This window comes from Hylobates moloch, unplaced genomic scaffold, assembly GCF_009828535.3.
Source record: "Hylobates moloch isolate HMO894 unplaced genomic scaffold, HMol_V3 SCAFFOLD_3, whole genome shotgun sequence".
In the NCBI taxonomy this organism is placed as follows: Eukaryota; Metazoa; Chordata; class Mammalia; order Primates; family Hylobatidae; genus Hylobates; species Hylobates moloch.
Window position 1 is genome coordinate 98,778,571 of NW_026652278.1, and position 23,080 is coordinate 98,801,650.

Here is a 23,080-nt window from a genome sequence, read left to right on the forward strand (position 1 = left end):
CTCTGAATTTTTTGTCCTCTCTTTTTTCCTAGTCTCCCTGGATTTTCTTTATTCTCTTTAGTTTTAGACTGTGAATTTTAAAAGATGCTTTCATAGCATCTTTAAATCAAGCATTTTTAGGTAGTTTCTAGTGGGAGAGATTTCAGGTTATCTAATGTGCCATATTGCTCCAGTTGGCATTGCTTATATATTAGTAAGGTAATGACTTTAACAAGACATAAAGTCTGTTACTTTGTTTTCCTATTATCCTTTAATTTAAAATGCTTTTAATGTCAATCAAAACCTCTCAGTGAATCTCATCTTTGAAAAGTCAGTTAATTGTGATTAAAACTCAGTTTCTTCATATGAACATCCTGTTCTACTCTGATACCGACAAGCCGTGCTTTTTTTCTTTAATCTGAATCAGCATGTCAGAACAGCTCTGACCCCGCTATTCAGCCAGACCAGGTTTTTCCTACCATGCCTTGCCTCCCTTCTTGACTGTCTGCTGAGATTCTCCCTCATTTTTACATTTTGTGTGTTTCTGCTTATCTCATTTGAGCTAAAGGCATATAGATACTCTTCTGTACCAAGCTGTTATCTTTGGACTTCATTTTACAACTCCCTCCCTCCCTTCCTCCCTGTGATAATATGTGAATGTGATTAAAAACCAGTCACATACTACCTAAGGGATTATAATGACAAGCGGAATTCAGTGCAATCCCTTCCTATCCCTAGTCGTGCTTTCTAGAGCACTTATAGAGTGCATATTGTATACCAGGCTTTTTACATAAACAAACACCTATGAATGAATTCATTCTTATAACAACCTCATTTTACAGATGAAGAAATTGATACACAAAGAGCTTAGGCACCTTCTTCAGGATAATACATCTATTAAATGGCATCATTTGAATCAGGCAGTCTGGTTTTAGAATCTACTTGTTATCACTATGCTATACTGTCCTTAGTTTTAGACTAAAAGTTACTTTCCTTTAGACTTAAAAAAATAAATTTTAGTGTGTATATTTGAGGTTTACAATATGACGTTATGGCAGGGGTCCCCAACCCCTGGGCTACTGGCCCGTACTAGTCCGTGGCTTGTCAGGAACGGGGCTGCACAGCAGGAGGTGAGCAGAGGGCCAGCAAACATTACTGCCTCCTGTCAGATTAGCTGCGGCATTAGATTCTCATAGGAGCGCAAACCCTATTGTGAACCTTATGTCCAAGGGACCTAGGTTGCATGCTCCTTATGAGAATCTAATGCCTGATGATCTGAGGTAGAACAGTTTAATCCCAAAACCATTCCCCTGTCCCCCCAGTGCATGGAAAATTATCTTCCACAAAACCAGTCCCCGGTGCCAAAAAGGGGACTGCTGTGTTATGGAATACATATAGATAGTAAATTAGTTATTATAGTGAAGCAGATAAACACATCTGTGTTTTCACATAGTTACTTTTGTTAACCTACAATCTACTTAATGAAAATCTTTAATACAGTCATGCCTTGCTTAATGACAGGAAAATGTTCTGAGAAATGTATTCCTAGGCCATTTTGTTGTGTGAACATCATAGAGTGTACTTACGCAAACCTAGATAGTACAGCCTACTGTATACCTAGACCCTGTGGTACAGCCTATTGCTCCTAGGCTACAAACCTGTACAGCATGTTACTGTCCTCAGTCCTGTAGGCAATTGGAACACAGTGGTATTTGTGTATCCAAACATATCTAAACATAGAAAAGGTACAATAAAAATACAGTATTATAATCTAATGGAACTTATTATGTGGTGTGATATATATGTCGTCCATTGTTGACCAAAATGTTATGTGACACATGACTGTACAATACAGTTTTATTAACTGTAGTCGTCATGTTGTTCCTGGATCTCTAAACTTATTCTGAATATCTGCTATTTTGTATCTTTTGACCCACAGCTCCCCCTCCTTTCTCCCCAAAATAACCATGGTAACCACTGTTTCATTCTCTGTTTCTATGTATTTGAGCTCTTTTATTTTATTTTTTGAGGCTGGGTCTCACTCCATCACCCAGGCTGGAGTGCAGTGACACAATCATGGCTCATTGCAGCTTCGACCTCCCAAGCTTTTGAGCTCTTTTATTTTTTGAGACTGGGTCTCACTCTGTCACCAGGCTGGAGTTTCTCCATATTGCCTTGGTTATTTAGGATTTTTGTGGCCCTATATGAATTTTAGGATTGTTTTTTCTATTTCTGTGGAGGATGCCATTAGAATTTTGATAGGGATTGGGTTAAATCTGTATATTGCTTTGGGTAGTATGGCTGTTTTAACAATATTAATTATTCCTATCTATGAACATGGGATATCTGTCCATTTATTTGTGTCTTCTTCAGTTTCTTTCATCAGTGTATTACAGTTTTCAGTGTACAAATCTTTAACCTTCTCGGTTAAATTTACTCCTAAGTATTTTTTTTTGATGCTATCATAAATGAAATTGTTTTCTTAATTTCTTTTTCAGCTGGGTTATTGTGTATAGAAATGTTACTGATTTTTGTATGTTGATTTTGTATTCTTTAACTTTACTGAATTCATTAGTTCTAGCAGTGTTTTTATTTTTTCTGTGGAATCTTTGGGGTTTTCTGTATTTAGGAACATGTCATTTGCAAATAGAGATAATTTTACTACTTCCTTTCTGATTAAATGCCTGTTTATTTCTTTTTCTTGTTTGATGGCTCTTGCTAGTACTTCTAGTACTATGTTAAATAAAATTTTTTATTTTAGAAGTCAACATATTTTAAAGGAAATAGTTCATTTCTTCTCGCTTCCAGTATTGTCATTGAGATGTCTTATGTGTCACTGATTCCAGATCCTTTGTATATTCTTATCTTTTTCTCTCTGGAAACTTTTGGCATATTTAATCTCTTTACTGTGGTGCTTTGAAATTTCACAGTTATGTAACTTGGTATGGTGTTTTTTTTTTTTTTTTTTTTTTTGAGATGGAGTCTTGCTCTGTCGCCCAGGCTGGAGTGCAGTGATGCGATCTTGGCTCACTGCAATCTCTGCCTTCTTGGTTCAAGCAATTCTTGTGCCTCAGCCTCCTGAGTAGCTGGGATTACGGACATGTGCCACCGCGCCTGGCTAATTTTTGTATTTTTAGTAGAGAGAGGGTTTTGCCATGTTGGCCAGGCTGGTCTCAAACTCCTGACTTCAGGTGATCCACTCGCCTCGGCCTCCCAAAGTGCTAGGATTACAGGCATGGGTGCCCGGCTGGTTATGGTCTTTAACATTTTTTTTTTTTACTAAAAAAAAAAAAAAAGTCTGTAAAAAGATAGGGTCTTCCTGTGTTGGCCAGGCTGCTTTGAACTCCCGGGCTCAAGTGATTCTCCTGCCCCAGCCTTCTGAGTAGCTGGGATGTGCATACTACCGTACTTGGCAGGTATTGGTCATTCATTTATTTAATTTTTAAATTTTTATTGTATTGACTGATTGATTGACAGACAGGCTCTTGTTCTGTTGCCCAGGCTGGAATGCAGTGGTGCAGTCATAGCTCACCGCAGCCTTGAACTCCTGGGCTCAAGTGATCTGTCCTGCCTCAGCCTCCTGAGTAACTAGGACTACAGGTGCATGCCACCACACTTAGCATTTTTTTTTTTTTTTTTTTTTCAAACAGAGGAGAAAGCTTGTGCTGTGTTGCCCAGGCTTGTATCGAACTCTGGCCTTAAGCCCTCCCACCTTGGCTTCCCAAATGCTGGGATTTTCAGGGCTAAGCCACCATGTGGTATGGGTCTTTTAAAAGTACATTGTGCCGGCACTTCGTGAACTCTTTTTAATCTGGAGGTATGCTACTGTATTTTTGGAAGATAATATTCTTTCTTTAATGATTTCTTTTCCACTATATTCTGTGTTCTTTTTTTTTTCTAGGTGTTCCATTCAGATACTACATTTTTTGTATTCATATTTTAGTATTATTTTCCTTCCTAATTTTCACGTCTTTGGGAGACTTCCTAAGCTTTAAATTCCAGTCTGTTGTTAGTTCTCTTTTTTTTTAACTTTTTTAAGGGTTTTCTTGTCCTTAGTTCCTTTTTCATAAACTGAAACTTAATGATTAGTTTTTATTCTGCACTTCAGTTCCTTTTCTTTTTTTATTTTTTTGAGATGGAATTTTGCTCTTGTTGCCCATGCTGGAGTACAATGGCACGATCTCGGCTCACTGCAACCTCTGCCTCCCGAGTTCAACCGATTCTCCTGCCTCACCCTCCCAAGTAGCTGGTATTACAGGCATGTGTCACCACGCTTGGCTAATTTTTTGTATTTAGTAGAGACGGAGTTTCACCATGTTGGTCAGGCTGGTCTTGAACTCCTGACCTCAGGTGATCCACCAGCCTCGGCTTGCCAAAGTGCTGGGATTACAGGCGTGAGCCACCATGCCTGGCCTCTTATTTTTTAAAGTATTCTTCTATTCCCTGCAAAATCTATTTTTTTCCAGGTTTTTTTTTTTTTCTGTTTTGTTTTAGGGTCTCCCCCTTTATGAAATGTTGCCCCCAGGTAGTCTGGTGATTCTTGGCTTTCCGTTTATATTTAAGAATAAGAGACTAAAATGCTTAAATAGAAACTCTTTAAGTGTGTGACAGAGTCTATCAATTGGTGGTGTGATATGGCCACCAACTGATAGCCTCTGGCAGTTGGTGGCCGTATCATGTTGGTGGCTGAGTCACACCACCAATTGATAGCTTTTGTCATGTACTTAAAGATTGGGGCACCTCCAACTTTCAATGTATGGAAGTCTTTTCTCTTGTGCCATTCTGTATTTGTAGTGGAGAATCTTCTAATTTCCTTCATGAGAGTAACATTCTTAAAGGAGAACATGGTGAGTGGAAAGACTGGGAACTTCATTGTTCAATTTGCAGATACTCAATTCTTCAGCTTTTTGTTGTTTCTCGCTTTTAAAAGAAAGTTCTATTGAAATATAATTAACATCATGTAATTCATCTATTTAAAGTATACAGTGCATTAGCTTTTGCTATGTTCACAAAGATATGCATACGTTACCACAGTCAATTTTAGAACATTTTAATTACCCCCAAAAGAAACTCCATACCCCTCAGCTAATCATTCCGAATCATAGCTTCCCCTCTCCTCTCAGTCCTAACAATTAGTCATCTGTTTTTTGTCTGTATAGATTTGCCTACCATGGACATTTCATGTAAATAGATTCAAGCAATATGGGATCTTTTGTGCTTCTTAGTGTGATATTTTCAAGGTCCATGCATGTTGTAGCATGCATTGGTACTTTATTCCTTTTATTTCCAAATAATATTCTGTTGTATGGATAGACTACCTTTTCTTTATCTGTTCATCATTTAATTTGATAGTCCTTTGGGTTGTTTCCACTCTTTGACTGTTATGAATAATGCTGCTGTGAACAATTGTGTACAAGTTTTGCATGGACATATGTTTTCAGTTATACTGGTTGTATACCTAGAAGTGGAATAGCTGGATCGTATGGTAACTCTGTGTTTAACTATTTGAGGAACTGCTGTTTCCCCAAATGGCTGTCCCATTTATATTCCCATCAGCAGTGTATGAGCATTGCAGAGAAACACTTGTTTTGTCTTCACATCCTTACAAACTTGTTTTGTCTAGTATTATTTTTTTGAAATAGGGCCTTGCTATGTCGTCCAGGCTGGCTTCAAACTCCTGGACTCAGTTGATCCTCCTCCCTCAGCTTCCTGAGTATCTTGTACTAGAGGCATGTGCCACTGCACCTGGCTCTATTTTTTTGATTCTAGCTATCCTAGTGAGCATGAAGTGGTATCTTATTGTGGTTCCTCACTTAAACAACCTGGCTTCCAGAGGCTGTTTTTTTCTTTTAGGATAAATTGCCTTGCTGTGTGCAGGTGTTTTAAGTTCTACTGCTTCTATTCGGATGAGTTAGCTGCCTTGCCTTGATTTGTTTTCTGATATTCAGAGATTTGTTGGAAATACTTGTCCCTTATCCCTCTAAAAAGTGTGTATTTGTGTGTGTGTGTATGTGTGTGTGTATAAATGAATTCTTTGGCAGTCATTTTGGTGACATTACAGGAGGGAGAGACATCAGTGTGTAAATCCATCCTCAAAATTTAAACTGAAGTACCAACTTGTACTTTTTAAATATCCCTTCAGTATAAATATCTCCAAATGTGGTCATTGCTTGTAAGAAGAATTATAGGACCAAAAATACTATAATGAAGAAAGAAATAAGGATGCCTAGAAAGGGCTACTGCTAAGTGAATCCAAATCCTTTTGAAGTTTTTAGATTTGAATCTTCTTTTTTTGATAATACTGATTTGCGCTGCTTGTTATGCATGTAATATACTGCTTGTTATGCATGTAATATATGTGGGGTATCTTAAATGCACTAAGTAACAATTTCTTTTTCTTTTCTTTTTTTTTTTTGAGACTGATTCTCATTCTGTTGCCCAGGCTGGAGTGCAGTGGTGCGATCTCAGCTCATTGCAACCTCTGCCTCACGAATACCTGGAATTACAGGTGTGTGCCACCATGCCTGGCCAAGTTTTGTATTTTTAGTAGAGACAGGATTTCGCCATGTTGGCCAGGCTGGTCTCGAACTCCTGGCCTCAAGCAACCTGCCCACCTTGGCCTCCCAAAGTGCTGGGATTTCAGGCATGAACCACCATGCCTGGCCCTAAGTAACAACTTCTAATGTCTAAGATTGCTAAGATGAGTTGTATTTATTATTGGCTATAAGCTTTTTCTGGTTTCATATCATCAAGTAAACTCAATTAAAAACGTGAATAAGGACTGGGAAACATAATAATAATAATAATAATAATAATAATAATAAGCTAACATATATTGATTTTTCTACATGCCAGACACTGTTGAAAATCCATTCTCTATATTACTTCATTTAATCCTTACCATAACTGTGTGAAGTTGATAACTGTTTTATTGCTTGTTTTTATATCTCATATGTGTGATAAGGAAACTGAGGGCATAGGATGGTTAAGTAACTTACCCATGTTCACACAGTTAGTAAATGGTACAACCACCTATTAAATCCACACAGTTTGGTTCCTGAACTCAGCTCTTAGTCATTAGACTGTATTGCTTGACATATGTAGAGAATTTCATTTTACTTATTTTTTATTTATTGAGACACTGTCTTGTTGTGTCACCCAGTTTGGAATGTAGTGGCATGATCACTGTTTACTGCAGCTTTGACCTCCTAGGCTTAAGCAATTCTCCTGCCTCCTGTGTAGCTGGAACAACAGGCGTGAGCCACCATGCTTGCCTAATGTATTTATTTTTATTATTTTTATTTTTATTTATTTTGGAGATAGGGTTGCTCAGGCTGGAGTACAGTGGCACGATCTTGGCTCAGTGTAACCTCTGCATCCCGGGTTCAAGGGATTCTCCTGCCTTAGCCTCCTGAGTAGCTGTGACTACAGGTGCACATGTCACGCCCGGCTAATTTTTATATTTTTTGGTAGAGATGGCGTTTCACCGTGTTGGCCAGGCTGGTCTTAAACTCCTGACCTCAAGTGATCCACCCACCTTGGCCTCCCGAAGTGGTGGGATTATAGGCGTGAACCACTGCACCCGGCCCTCGCCTGGCTAATTAAAAACAATTTATTTTTTGTAGACACAGGGTCTCACTATGTTGCCCAGGCTGGAGAATTTTAAATATGTCATCTTTTTTTTTGAGACGGAGTCTCGCTCTGTCGCCCAGGCTGGAGTGCAGTGGCGCAATCTCGGCTCACTGCAAGCTCCGCCTCCCGGGTTCACGCCATTCTCCTGCCTCAGCCTCTCCGAGTAGCTGGGACTACAGGCGCCCACCACCACGCCCGGCTAATTTTTTGTATTTTTAGTAGAGACGGGATTTCACCGTGGTCTCAATCTCCTGACCTCGTGATCCGCCCGCCTCGGCCTCCCAAAGTGCTGGGATTACAAGCGTGAGCCACCGCGCCCGGCCAATATATCATCTTTTTAAGAAGGGAGAGACACTCATGAAATATTAAAACAAATGTTAATTGTTAGGTAAGAAGTAGTAGGTTGAAGAATTAAGTACAAATTCATGACCTGGTGCTTAGACGATCAACTGTGATCTAATGTTCTACTAAAAGCTCATATTTAGCTTAGATTCTAGTTTGGATAAAAAACGATTATCACTAAATTAGGCAAAAAAGTTTCCTTTTTGAGGTGGGTATGTAATTACCACATAGAGTATTTTGTAGTTTGTCTTATATAATTAAGCAGGCGAGGAGGAGACAGAAAAATGTCATGGGAAGTACTAAAAAATTAGGCATGGGCCAGAATGTTAGTGACAGATTCAGTTTTTCCCAGGCCAAAATATTTCAGAATAATTCTGATCCAAGTGGTTTTTATTTTTCCACCAGAGTCTGATTTTGCAGCTCATCTTTTCTAAATAGATCTATTTTATGGTGTGTATATGGGTCATTCTGAATCAAGTTAACTTCGAAGTTGATTGGGACCTTGTTTCAAGCTTATTGAACAATGATCTGTAACACAGAATTTTGGGCATAAGGCCATTTCCAGAGTCTGGTCCAAATAAGCAATAACAGACAAAGATTGTCTCTTTCTTGGCTGAAGGCTTCGTCTGTGCAGCTTGTCTCAGGACTCTCTTCTTCTGCCCTTTTTATACCCCTCTCCTTTCTCTATTCAGGGCAAAAATATTTCGATTTTCATTCTGTAGTTATTTTTTAGCAAACATTTATTGTGTTTTTACTTATGTACAAGGTTCTTTGCTTAAAACCTATAATGCCCTTCCTGTAGTAGCAGTGGCAGTTGTGAGGATGATAGTAGGCCTTCTGAGATGATATTGTAGAAAATCCATGGAACATTAAGTAGTGTTGCTATGTCATACTTCTTTCCTGCCTGCCTTTCTGTCTTTTGATGATTAAGAAGGATTTTTCTGGAAGATCTTTAAAAGAAGCATATGTATTATTTTTATTTCCTCCAGAATGACAAGGGAGAGGAAAAAGAACAAAATGAAAACCTATTTCTATACAGCAGTTTAAAAAAATCATATCTTAAAAGATAATTTTAAAATCTTGTCTGCTTATGGAGTTTATCATTTTATTTCTACATTTTAGAAAATGTTTTCCTCTCTAAATATAATTGCTTTTAGAATATTTTAATGTTTCCTTTAGAACATTTGTTTACCACACAATTAATTTTATTTATTCAATTCCCAATCTGCTTATTTTTATAAAAGCCTTGCTTGACCATTTAAAAAGAAGTTTTCAAATTTGGTCTCCTAATTTCCATAATCTTTTCTTTAACTCTTAATTAGAGTAGAGTTCAACTTACTTTTATTCATACTATTTTAGCTTTTCTCTAATCTGGGAGAAGGTGTTGTGTTTTCATGCCTCTTTTCCCTGGCTTATGCTGTCCCCTGTGCTTGGATTTTGACCTTTTTCCCCACTCTCCTTTTTTCTCTTTCACCTGCCAGTTATGGCTGGCAAAAATGAGGTTTCTTTCATGGAGTCTTTTGATGTTGCTTCAGGAATATTAATGATTCTTTTCTGTGTGCTATTTGTGTGTAATTAAAGACAAAAATTATACTTATTCAAAAGAATAAATGTAATATATGTTATGCATATACAATAATAAATCAAACATCTCTGAATCCATCATTAAAACTAAATCTAGCAAATGACCAATTGTGTTTCTTTTCTCTGTATACCACCAACCACAAAAGGGATGTTCATCATTCCCTTGCACTTAACATTTTTTTAAATCACATGTATGTGTATCACTAAACAATTATTGTTTAATTTTGCTTGTGTTTGGGCTTATAACAATGGATTCATCCTGTATGTAGTCTAGCATGGCTTACTTTTTTTATTCAGCATTATAATTTCTAAGATTTATCCATATTACATATACATAGTTCATTCATTAGTAGTTTGTTCATTCCCATTAATGTATATAGTGTATAATATGTCAAGTATAAATATGCCATTTATTTGCATTTAAATGTAAAGGATCTGGAATTAGTTTTTTCCTATGGTTTGAGGTAGGGATCCATTTTCAGTGTTTTTTTCTATATGGCAAAATAGTTGCTGTACTCAAATAATACATTCTTTCTTACTGTGCTATCACTGTAAGATACTAAGTTTCCTTGTAAGCACGATTTTTTTTCTGAATTCTCTCTTGTTTTATTGGTCCATTTATTTAACCCTGTAAGAACCCTACTATCTTCTTTACTATGGCTTCATATCTCAATAGGCAAGTTACCCTCCTCCCTTCTAATTTTTCTTTTAGACCATGTCTTAGCCATTCTTTCCCTTTTGCCCTCCCTTATAAATTTAGAACCTTGAAAATCTCTGTTGGCATTTTTATTGGAATGCATTGAAGCTGTAGATCAGTTTGGAAAGACTTGGCATCAAGATAACATGGGATAGAAGGGGGACAATCGGGTGTATGTGTGGTTGTGAGTAGATGGGGGTGTGTTGTATCTGGCTTTGAAGACCATTTAATTTTTTTTCCAGGTTTTTCTTTCAAACTCCTATCTCACAGTTTCCTTATTTCTTATTTATAACTAGAAGTAAAATATAATTGGGTAGGGGAGAGAGCTTTTAGGGTTTTATTCAGGGTGTTCTAGTAATTTTTACTTTGAATATTTCTGTTGATTATCTTATGTTCCATATTGCCATTAGTCTCTCTCACAACTCCTAATATGATTTTTGCTTGTCATATTGAGTCTGCCAAAAGAGTTTTCCACTTGTATTATATTCGCTCCTTTTTTTTTTTTTTTTTTTTTTGAGATGGAGTCTTACTCTTACCTAGGCTGTAGTGCAGTGGTGTGATTGTGGCTCACTGCAGCCTTCACCTCTTGGGCTCAGGTGATCCTTCCACCTCAGACTCCTGAGTAGCTGGTACTACAAATGTGTGCCACCATGCCCAGCAAATTTTTTTGCATTTTTTGTAGAGATGGGGTTTCACCATGTTGCCTAGGCTAGTCTCGAACTCCTGGACTCAAATGATCCATCCTCCTTGGCCTCCCAAAGGGTTGGGATTATAGGTATGAGTCACTGAGCACAGCCAGTATTAGCTCTATATTATGCCTCTTGCATTACCCAAATTCAGAGGCCTTGTTTGCTTTGTATTGGACTAACTATAACTATGTCATTTTTACCAGCTCATTGCAGTACAATTTCATTTTATGTGATAAAAATACAACATAAGTGGTCACTTCTGCAGCACGCACACTAAAATTGGAACAATACAGAGAGGATTAGCATGGCCCCTGTGCAAGGATGACATGCAAATTTATGAAGTGTTCCACATTTTTCTGACAAAGGTCTAGTCTAATATCCAGCTTCTATAAGGAACTTAAACTTAAAAGAAAAAAAAACCCCATTAAAAAGTGGGCAAAGGACTTGAACAGAGAACAGACACTTCTCAGAAGACATACATGCGTGGCCAACAATCATATGAAAAAAAATTCAACGTCACTGACCATTAAAGAAATGCAAATAAAAACCACAATGAGATACCATCTCATACCAGTCAGAATGGCTATTATTAAAAAGTCAAAAAAAATAACAGATGCTGGCGAGGTTGTGGAGAAAAAGGAACGCTTTTACACTGTTGGTGGGAATGTAAATTGGTTCAACCATTGTGGAAGACAGTGTGGTGAATCCTCAAAGACCTAGAGACAGAAATACCATTTGACCCAGCAGTCCCATTACTAGATGTATACCCAAAAGAATATAAATCGTTCTGTTATAAAGACACATGCACATGTGTGTTCACTGTAGCAGTATTCACAATACCAAAGACGGAATCAATCTAAATGTCCCATCAGTGATAGACTGGATAAAGAAAATGTGGTACATATACACCATGGAATACTATGCAGCCATCAAAAAAGAATGAGATCATATCTTTTGCAGGGACATGGATGGAGCTGGAGGCCATTATCCTTAGCAAAGTAATGCAGGAACAGAAAACCAAATACTGCATGTTCTCACTTATATGTAGGAGCTAAATGATGAGAACACATGGACACATAGAGGGGAACAGTGCACACTGGGACCTACTGGAGGGTGAAGGGTGGAAGAGGGAGAGGACCAGGAAAAACCTAATAGATACTAGGCTTAATACCTAGGTGATGAAATAATCTGTACAACAAACACCCATGACACGTTTACTTATGGAACAAACTAACACATCTTACATATGTACCCCTGAACTTAAAAGTTAAATAAAAACATAAACTATTAATAAAATACAGAAAATCCCTTTTAAAATGTGAAGATTTCCTTCACATTAAAAATTTTGTGAACCACTGCATAATTTCAAAACTGAAAAGGGGAGTAATTAAACAATTTCTTTTATTGTCATTTGATGTTTAGCCCGGAAACGGAAACACCATCATTTGTTATACATCTTGAATTTTGTGAGCTTTGAGTTATATAAAGCATATGTAATTCAAATGTGTGTATGTATTCATGCTTTAAAAGGTGATTCCCCCTGTACATGTTCATTTTTTTGGTTACTTCCAAATTTGTTCCATGTATATTCCATTTTGATTTTGTCTCTTCTCCTTCAGGTGCTGATGCATCAAGCGTGGTCTTCATTTATTGAGAACTTGTCTTTGGGTTTTTATCTTTTCTCTAGTTAGTGCTTTTGATACCCCTACCTGTAAGATCCACTTTTTTCTTTTTCCTTTTCCCTGGTGTCCTGGTGCTAGAGGATAGAACTGGCAGACGGGAAGCTGCATGGCACCAAAGACATGCCAAGGGGGCCAGAGCTCTTCCCTTTGCCTCTGTACATAACAGGGAGTAGGACTACAAGTTCCTGCCAAGAAAATGAGGATCCACTTTTTTTTTTTTCAGATGAATTTTAGCATTTGTTTACCTTGGAATCAGTTGAGTTTTCAAACTGCTGGTATCTTTTTTTATTTTTTCAGACGGAGTCTTGCTCTGTCACCCAGGCTGGAGTGCAGTGGCGTGATCTCGGCTCACTGAAAGTTCTGCCTCCCGGGTTCATGCCATTCTCCTGCCTCAGCCTCCTGAGTAGCTGGGACTACAGGCGCCCGCCAACCACGCCTAGCTAATTTTTTGTATTTTTAGTAGAGACGGGGTTTCACTGTGTTAGCCAGGATGGTCTCAATGTCCTGACCTCGTGATCCGCCCGCCTCGGCCTCCCAAAGTGCTGGGATTACAGGCGTGAGCCACCGCACCTGGCCTCAAACTGCTGGTATCTTAATGTTTATTAGACTGGCTTTGAGGAGTTCTTAAAAATTGTATTGCCAGTGGCAAAACTGGAGATTTGAACCTAAATCATATTCATCGTATTTCAGATACATAATGTGATACATTCATGTTTTCATATTAATATTTTAGAAATGCTTTATCTTTATTGCAGAGTTGTAGATTGGGTAGTTTGATAAATAAGATTCAGATTTATTATTTTTTAGTACTTTTTTTTTTTGAGACGGAGTCTCGCTCTGTCCCCCAGGCTGGAGTGCAGTGGCGCAATCTCGGCTTACTGCAAGCTCCGCCTTCCGGGTTCACGGCATTCTCCTGCCTCAGCCTCTCCAAGTAGCTGGGACTACAGGCGCCCGCCACCACGCCCGGCTAATTTTTTGTATTTTTAGTAGAGACGGGGTTTCACTATGGTCTCAATCTCCTGACCTGGTGATCCGCCCGCCTCGGCCTCCCAAAGTGCTGGGATTATTACAAGCGTGAGCCACCGCGCCCGGCCTCACATTACTTATAAAGACATACCTGAAACTGGGAAGAAAAAGAGGTTCAACTGGGTTTACAGTTCCACATGGCTAGGGAGGCATAAGAATCATGCTGGGAGGCAAAAGGCACTTCTTACATGACGGCAGCAAGAGAAAATGAGAAGGATGCAAAAGTGGAAACCCCTGATAAAACCATCAGATCTCGTGAACTTATTCACTACCACGAGAACAGTATGAGGGAAACCGACCTCGTGATTAAAATTAGCTCCCACTGGGTCCCCCCCACAACACGTGGGAATTATGGGAGTACAATTCAAGATGAGATTTGGGTGGGGACACAGAGTCAAACCTTATCATAAGCAAAATGAAATTTTAGTTAATTAAGACTTGCATAAAATGTTATATCCGATAAGCAAAAGAGCTAGTATTCAAACATACTTTTTTGATTTCAAGATTGCATGCTTTTTTTTTTTTTTTTTTTAAACCAGTGGGTCTAAGGATTGTTATAGGGTAATCTCCTGGGCCATCTAGTTCTTCTCAACTGGAGTTACTCTGATTTTGACTCTCATATATTAAGACTGAAAGCTTATTGTTTTTTAATGTCAGACTGCTGCTTTTGCTATGTAAAGTTGAAGAAAAATGTGTGAAAGTAAGGAAATTCAAGCATGAGAAAGAATGAGTCTCGCTGAAAAAGCTAACTCTCGCTTGGTGAACATATGCATGCTGTTGTTATACAAATGTTCCAAACCTGTTCCCTTCTTCCTAGCCGCTTTATTTGCTCACCCTGCCATATGGAGGGTTGTGCTTTGCTGGACGTGTTGTATTTGGACTTTTATGATTCAGAATTGAGAGAATGGAGAGGGAGTAGATCAGAGTAGAATTTTTCAAGTAATTTGAAATCGTGTCCTGAATAATTCTGCAGTGTGTGAGTGAAGTAGGAAGGGTGAAAAAAGGATGATTTTAAGGATGAGAGTTGTGGATTCCATGATGTTTGAGAAAAACAGGGAAAGAACAAGACATTTTGAATTAATTTTTCCCTTGAGGATTGGGGACCATGTGAGATGCTCTTTTAATAGGGTTTAAACAGGTGAGATGTACACATTTTTCATTTTGTTTTCTCAAGTTTACTTCTTTTGTAAAGATCTCCATGGTTACACCATAGAGAGCAGACTGGAAAAAGGCCAGGTTGGGTACAAGTGGACCAATTAGAAGGCTGTTGCAATAGCCAAGGTGAGAGATGATAGTAGATTGAGTAGGATTAAAGTGTTAGAAACAGATTTCTGGTATTTAAAGGTAAATGTGACAGGATTTAGTAAAATTAAACATGAAGTAAATGCTAGATGTCTGACTTACATAAACTAATAGAGAATTGAAGTAGGAGCACTGAAATAGGATTGAGTAGCCTGTGTGTTTGATTTTGAACATGTTCACTTTAAGGTACCATTGAAATATCTGAGAGAATGTCAGTTTTATACACGAACCTATAGCTTAGAGGAGGATTCTTGAATAGATAAAGAAAAGTTTGTGTGTATATATGGTAATTTAAGCCTGAATGTGGATGAGTTTGCCGAGGGGTTTTAAAGAGGAAAGTGAACCTGGAGACACTGTCTGTAACATGACCTTAGAAAGGAGACAGAGAATGAGTGTTTGGGAGAGGTAGAAACAAACCTAGGTAAATACTGGTCCATTTTTTCCAACTCCCAATGAAATCTCAATATTTTCCCTTCTACGGAGTTAGGGATTCCTCAACTTAATTCTGTGTTGAGCAGAATTGAGCTAAAATTTCTACTAGTGCTGGACCTATTAGAAAAGGAAGGAGTTTAAAAGATGTGTAGAGAGGTGGGGCATGGTGGCTTATGCCTGTAATCCCAGCACTTTAGGAGGCCGAGGTGGGCAAATCACTTGAGGTCAGTCAGGAGTTTGAGACCAGCCTGGCCAACATGGTGAAGCCCCGTCTCTACAAAACATACAAAAATAAGCCGGGTGTGGGGGCACATGCCTGTAGTCCCAGCTACTCAGGAGTCATGAGACACGAGAATCACTTGAACCCGGGAGGCAGAGGGCACAGTGAGCCGAGATCATATCACTGAACTCTAGCCTGGGCAACAGAGCAAGACCCTGTCAAAAAAAAAAAAAATGTGTAGAGAGGCATTCTACAAAAATGGGGCTCTTTACCTTTTGTAACATCAATGAATCAATGATTGTATCAGATATTCCTCAGAATTACTTGGGGATGGGGGAGGTCAGAATATGTGAATTGTTTCACTATAAAAACAGTTCTTTCAAGAACTGTGAAGAGTCAGATTTTGCCCTCCATGCAAGCTAACATCTTTCCTAGATGCTGGTAGAAGACAGAAGACTTCTGGACCAGAGACATAGGACTTTATTACTGATGAGAATAACTGGAGGCAGAGTGTTAGCATTTGTGCCAGTTTCCCAAGCCCACTGCTCCATAGAGGAAGGTGAAAGGGGCCAAGTCATGGCATGTGGTGATGCGTCTCCTGTAATGCATGGCACTCTGTTACAGGAGAGGGACCACCAGTTTAGGGAACCCAAACTTTGATAATAGGTAGTAAGCCTTGTAAGCCTACCTGACCTTCACCCTGGAGGGAGATGACATTTTTTTTTTTTTTTTTTTTTTTTCAGACAGAGTCTCACTCTGTCGCCCAGGCTGGAGTGCAGTGGCGTGATCTTGGTTCACTGCAACCTCCATCTCCTGGGTTCAAGCGATTCTCATGCCTCAGCACCCCCGCAAGTAGCTGAGACTACAGGCGTGTGCCACCGTGCCCGGCTAATTTTTGTGTTTCTAGTAGAGACGGAATTTCACCATGTTGGCCAGGCTGGTCTCGAACTCCTGACCTCAAGTGATCTGCCCTTCTCGGCCTCCCAAAGTGCTGGGATTACAGGCGTGAGCCACCACGCCCAGCTGGAGATGATATCTTTATTGTACTAGACAGCAAACAAACCTGCCTTTTACTCCTGAGGGAGACACTGTTTCTTGATCCCTCAAGACCATTCCTTATATAATACAAACATATGTAACAAGTTGGTATGGAACAAAAGGAATCAGTTCCTCTACTCAGAACAGGTACAGAAACACGAAAGACTCAAGTATAATTGCCTTCCAACAGTATTCACCTTTCGTTTCTATACCTTCTTGGCTTCTGGTAAGATTTCCTTCCCATGATTCTGCAACTTCATTGGTCACTCTGATTAATCTTACCGACAGAGGGTGGGACCAGATCCATTCAGTTTTTCTTATAACACATTTCATTAAAGTTACTGGAAACAGGATAGCAGGATGAGGCCAGACTGCAATATTGACTTCAGTTATGCTCCCCAGGGTCCAAGACCCAGCCAACAGAACAAATGCAATAAACCTTTAGGGTCTACCTAAGAGAGCCAGTGGCTTTCTCTTTTTTTCTGTGCTGACTTTACTCTTGGCCCAAGGCATTAATCTAGTTACTGCAGAATATAGAGCACAGATTTGGCCTTGGTCTACAAAGAGAAGCGTAGGGCTATTCTTTTATCTGTAACAATCCTGGATAGTGATTTTAGACTGTCCTGAATGCCTCTAGGCCCAAGGCGATGTCATTGATTGCTTTACCTAAAGTCGGGAACAAATTTCAAATAAAGTTTTCTAACTGGATGACTCCCATTGTAGTGATTATTCCCTTGGTGTGCAAGTCATCACATTTTCTGAAGGGAGGCAATGCCCGACTTCCAAACAAGAAATACTCCCAAGGACTGTGTGCCTATAAAGAATGTGTTGTTTATATTGTCCTACTTCTCCCTGCCCGCTCCCCCATTCCCCCCACCTCCCCAGTTATGTCGGACCTACTTTTAAGTCAGACGGCCCAGGCTGATAGTTTCTCCAGTGTGGCCTCCCTGATGGCTGGTAAGCCTTGGGGTTCCGAGTTCAGTATGAATACTTCTCTAGTACTGGTTTTTGGAGAGACGGCCTGGAGGCAATCAGTCCAATCTGTCCTGTTTATTATCTATGCCACCAACTCGATGGTATTCATCTGTCCCTTGAAATGACTCCTGAAGTTATGGACAGGTGTTTCGTGTGGGAGATTCAGGAGCTTGGACCATCCTCTGCTGCTTCCGAGAGACTGTACATTTAAGGAGAATGATGATTGAGTAGTGATCAAAGTTGTGTGGCAGGGTAGGGGCAGACCCAGTAGTCAGTTAAATTTGAGGTTTTGCACATTTGCAGAGAAATGTCCTTTGTGAGGGATGATTCTAAAAGACAGATCACTAATGTCCCTCCTTTTTCCTTCCCAACATCTAAGGTGTTTTCCCCACAGGTGCCAGACAGGGTTGTTGTACCCCTTTGACTGCCACAAAATCAGTGTGTCCCGTTCCAGTAACTAGCTTTACCTTTTTTCCAGTCATCTCTGACTCAAACCCAGACCTTTTGTCTGTAAGGGCCAGGTGCAAGAGTGACAAAGGGCCTTTTTATTAAACTTACAGAGACCCTTTTATGTCTCCTACTTTTGTCCACATGAGCCACTCTAGGGGAAGCAGTATACTTAACTAAGTGGTCATTATTATTTAAGACCAAAGAAATCCAGCAAGAAAATCCAGATCGTCAATTCTAGGTGGCTGAACCTGAATTAAGTTTATACCAAAGACCTCCTTTTGGCTGGGTTGCCACCCAGAGAGTAGACCAATCAAGCCAGCCTGGGATTTCCATTAGAGGAAAGAAAGAAGCGTCATGCTTAGGAATGGTCAGAGTGGAATCCCAAGTGGCCAGGAGATGTTCTCTTCCTGGAGACAGCCACATTCAGTGACCAAACTGCTGTACTCCTGTGTAGACCAGGAGGAGGTGACAGAGGTATACTCAGAAATCTTTTGAGTTGATTAAAATTTTTTTTTTAAATTGTGGCAAAATACATATATGATTACCATCTTAACCATTTTAAGTGTACAGTTCAGTGATGTTAAGTATAGTTACAATGTTGAGCAACCAGTAATCTCTAGGACTCTTTTTATCTTGTAGAAATTAAACCGTATACCCATTAAACAAGTGTCCTTTGAGCTTTCCTCCCCCAGGCAACCACTATCTCCATTTTCTGTCTTTATGAATTTGACTACTCTAGTACCTCATATAAATGGAATCATACAGTATTTGTCTTTTTGTGACTGGCGTATTTCACTCAATAATGTCCTCAAGGTTCATCCATATTGTAGCATGTGTCAGAAGTTCCTTCATTGTTAAGTCTAAATACTATTCTATTGTATGTATATATCACATTTTGTGCATCCATTCATCTGTTGATGGATTGTTGGGTTACTTTCATCTTTTGAGTGTTGTGAATAAAGCTGCTAGGTGACCCTGCTTTCAATTCTTTTGGGTATATACCTATAATTAGAATTGCTGGGTTATATGCTAATTCTGTTTTTAGTTTTGTGAGGAATCACTATACTATGTTTCACAGTGACTGCAAGTACACAAGGGCTCCAGTTTCTCCACATCCTGATTTTTTTGATAGTAACCATCATTATGGATGTGAGGTTGTGTCACGTTGTGGTTTTGATTTGCATTGCCCTAATGATAAGTGGTATTGAGTGTGTTTTCATGTGCTTATTGGGCATTTGCCTGTCTGTTTTTTTTTTTTTTTTGAGACAGAGTCTCACTCTGTCGCCAGGCTGGAGTGCAGTGGGATAATCTCAGCTCACTGCAGCCTCTGACTCCCTGGTTCAAGCCATTCTCCTCCCTCAGCCTCCCGAGTAGCTGGGACTACAGGCACATACCACTATGCCCAGCTAATTTTTGTATTTTTGGTAGAGACGGGGTTTCACCATGTTGGCCAGGATGGTCTCCATCTCCTGACCTCGTGATCCGCCCACCTCGGCCTCCCAAAGTGTTGAGATTACAGGCGTGAGCCACCGTGCCCGGCCTCTATTTGCCTGTCTTCTTTGGAGAAATGTCTAGTCAAGTCTTTTGCCCATTTTTGAGTCGGGTTTTTTTTTGTTGTTGTTGAGGTTTTTTGAGTTGATATTTGATAAGGCTGTTGCAGCACTAAGCGATGTAAGATGCTTGTGGATGGTAGAGTGTCAGATACCTTGACTAACAGCACATTGTTGAGTGACATTTGTGATAAAAAGCGTACCTATTGTCAGATTGCAAATGATGTGGAAAGTAAAAATAGGACACAGATTAGTGTCAAGGACCACAGTAGTGTGGCTGGAGTCAGCTGATTGAACTGGAATAGCAGTACCAGACCCTGGAAAAGTGTCATCAACAGTTAGACACCACTGATAGCCTGAAGAAGGTTTTCAAAGATCTGATGCAACAAATCTGCCAGTAGCATGTGATGTGGTTCCTCTGACCATGAGACAAATGAGTCCTTTTCCAGGACTCACAAGTCTAGGATGAGGTGGCAGCCTCTGCATCAGGAACATAGAGTCTTTTACTTTGTATCCACTCTGTGATGATAGATGTGTTGCTGTGTCTGGTATGATGATGGATCCAGCAGCAGTGGTAGCAGTCTTAACAGTGCAGCTTGATCAGTAGCTTGATTATAATTGGTCTCATCAGACAACGGACCCTTACCGTAAACATCTATATTAGTGACCCAGATGGTTTGATCAGCAACTACAATTGATCTCCATGGTTTATGGACAGTCTTAAATATGTCATTCTGTAGTTTTCCAAGTGGCTGACTAAATAGCTAGGCAGTTGGTAATAGCCTGATAGTAAAAATATAACAAGGTTTTCAAGGGGAATATTGGCCAGATCTATGAGAATGTCCTTGAGTTTTGCCCATGGAACAAAGCAACCACACCCATTTTCAGTTCTGTATCATGGGCACTGGAGTTTACAGCCCACTAGGCACCACAGGGTCTCAGCTTAGTTGAATCATCAGTGAAACAGGCCCAGGCATTTAGGGAACCTCTGTGAATCAAGGGCCTCACTGTGAGCTAGCAGATTTGGTTTAGGTGGCAGAGTGTAAGATCAGACGTTCCCAAAGGGAGAAGCTGCTACTTTTTCATGTAAAGCTGAGATGCCCTAGGGGCCAGACCGGCTGCATTCTTGAATATTACCAGTTCCATGTGATGAGAGAGGCTTGTTGGGCCTTTCCCACCTTATTAGTCATTGCATTTGAGTTGACTCATTCCTAAATGGGAATCTTTTCAAAAGAGGCATACCTAGTAGCTACATCAGGGAGGCATTGAATCCAAACCCAAGAGTCTCCTCCAGAAGAGGTTGTTCCTCTTGCCAGAGGGTCTAGTCAGGAAAGTCAGCTGTGCACAGACTTGTACTCAAACAGGTCATAATGTGGGGCCCCAAGCCTACTAATCCCTTTCTACGTGGGCTCTTCGTGGTGAGCATAATCTCTCTGGAGCTTATGAGCACTCACAGTTCAGGCATGTAAAATATCAATACTACTATACACTCAGCAGTGGAAGCCACAAACAGTAGTACATTGAATGGTCCAAAGAGCCCAACCCAAAAGGTCACAGTAGCTTCCCTTCCCTACTTTGAACCCTACCCAGACCTCAGCAGTTGAAAGCTGGTAACTTATTCTTCCACAGGATAGGTATGAAGGTGCCCTGGGCTCCTGTATCCAACAGAGCCATAAAATGTTGAGTCTGTGCTCTCCCCAAAGTTATGTAGCCTACCCAGGTGTGTGTGGGGTCTTCAGTGTCCTTTGGGAACTTGGAGAACTTGGCCCCACTCCTAATCGTCTTTCTTCGTAAAGCAGCTGAGGTTGAGGGATGAGGGAGGCTGGGAGAGAGTAGCTTTGCAACAGTGAACAAGAGACATTTACTTTCAGTTTTGAGTGGTGCTATAGCTGTGTGCCGATCAGTCCAATAAACCTGCAGTAATTTTGGTCCAACCAAAACCCTGTATTCTGTGCAAGATCATTATTGCTTGAGCCCAGGAGTTCGAGACCAGCCTGCGCAACATCGTGAGACTTCGTCTCTACTAGATATTATATTTAAAAAATTAGCCTGGCATGGTGGGATGCACCTGTTATCCCAGCTGCTCAGGAGGCTGAGGTCAGAGGATTGCTTGAGTGCAAGAATTTGAAGACTGCAGAGAGCCATGATTGTTCCACTGCACTCTAGCCTGGGTGACAGAGTGAGACCTTGTCTTACACACACACAAAAGGTCATCGTTATGGACGGTATCCATTTCTGTTTGGGAACACCTTGATCGAACAACTATAGCTTTGTTGCTTTCTGGTGGGGGAAATGGGTTTTGTACCCTTTGGCTGACTGGCTTGATCTGCACAATGGTATCATTTTTTAGAAGTCTACCTTAATGTAGGCTCTTTGCTGCTCCATTGTTAAGATAATGTCAAGATAAGATCTCTTAAATTCTTGCTCGATTTCAATACTAGGGCTACTGGAGTTTTCTAAGACTGCAGGACTGACAGCAAGAATTATCTGGATTCTTTGTGTTAGTTTCTGATTCTTCAGTGAACCACCTTGATGCGCATTTTAACCCCAGTCTAGTACAGTAGGAGTCTGTAGACTGGTTGGTGTCCAAGGGAGTTTGTCTCAGGGAAGTTTCCCTGAGATGTCAAAGGTTTCTTGTAGTGGACAGGTTATACCACCAGAAAATGCTGAGGCCGTTTCCAGTCATCTTGAAAGGATTTAATGTTGACAAGGTAGACTGCAGTAGGAGCTGAGCACTAAGATAGCCGGCAAAATGCCATTCTTCTTTAACAAGCATTACATGCCTGAGCAATATAACTGCATGCGCCTCATCTTCCAAACAAACTAGCCAAAGTTCTAAAGATTTGTTTGGCTCTGCCTACAATGGTTGCACATTTTCTTACTTTCGAACTCAGTGTAGATGCATGTCTCTGTAACTGTTGTCCAAAAGAAACAGAACCTTATGTGCCCCCGTCTCCCTCTTCTAGACAAATCTTAGTCTGGAAGATTTCATGAATCAGACCTGCTGAGGCTGATTGTCAGCTTGATAAGGAAGTCCTCCCATCCGCAGGAGTGTTGACAATAACCAGGGCATCATTCAGGCTGTTGTCTTTGAATCTGCCTACTTCCTGGTACTTATCCTGAAACTTCCTCTTCATTTCAGCCTCATTCACAGGCACTAAAGTGGAGGATCATTCATTGCCTGGTTGACCATACAATTTGGACAACATGTTGGTTAATGATTCTCGTGGACTTTTCTCAATTTCTACTAACTGGTCTTTCCTTCCATTTCTAGAAAGCTTTGTCCCCATCAGCATTCTATTTTCATTACTAAAACTATCGAAAATTGTGACGGTCCTAAGATTTATCCTTGTTATGAGTTAGCCTACCACAATTTCATGGATTCTGTTGGAAGACGTGAGACTCCTGGGTCATGAGACAAAGGACATCATTACTCATGGCAATAGTAGTAGCCAGAGTGTCGGCATTTGTGCTAGAAAACA

At 40.0% G+C, this 23,080-nt stretch overlaps 1 protein-coding gene and 2 non-coding genes across 19 annotated transcripts in view; 2 read left to right on the forward strand and 1 right to left on the reverse strand.

The window, feature by feature from the left end:
- The window catches only part of ABI1 (abl interactor 1), a 119,645-nt gene that overhangs the window by 63,463 nt on the left and 33,102 nt on the right, over positions 1-23,080 (forward strand). The window lies entirely within an intron of this gene.
- On the forward strand, positions 11,173-11,279 carry LOC116466101 (U6 spliceosomal RNA). Its single transcript, XR_004247358.1, has one exon. It is a non-coding gene; the product is annotated as a U6 spliceosomal RNA (small nuclear RNA).
- Positions 12,667-12,807, reverse strand: LOC116466189 (small nucleolar RNA SNORA57). The gene has a single exon (XR_004247428.1). It is a non-coding gene; the product is annotated as a small nucleolar RNA SNORA57 (small nucleolar RNA).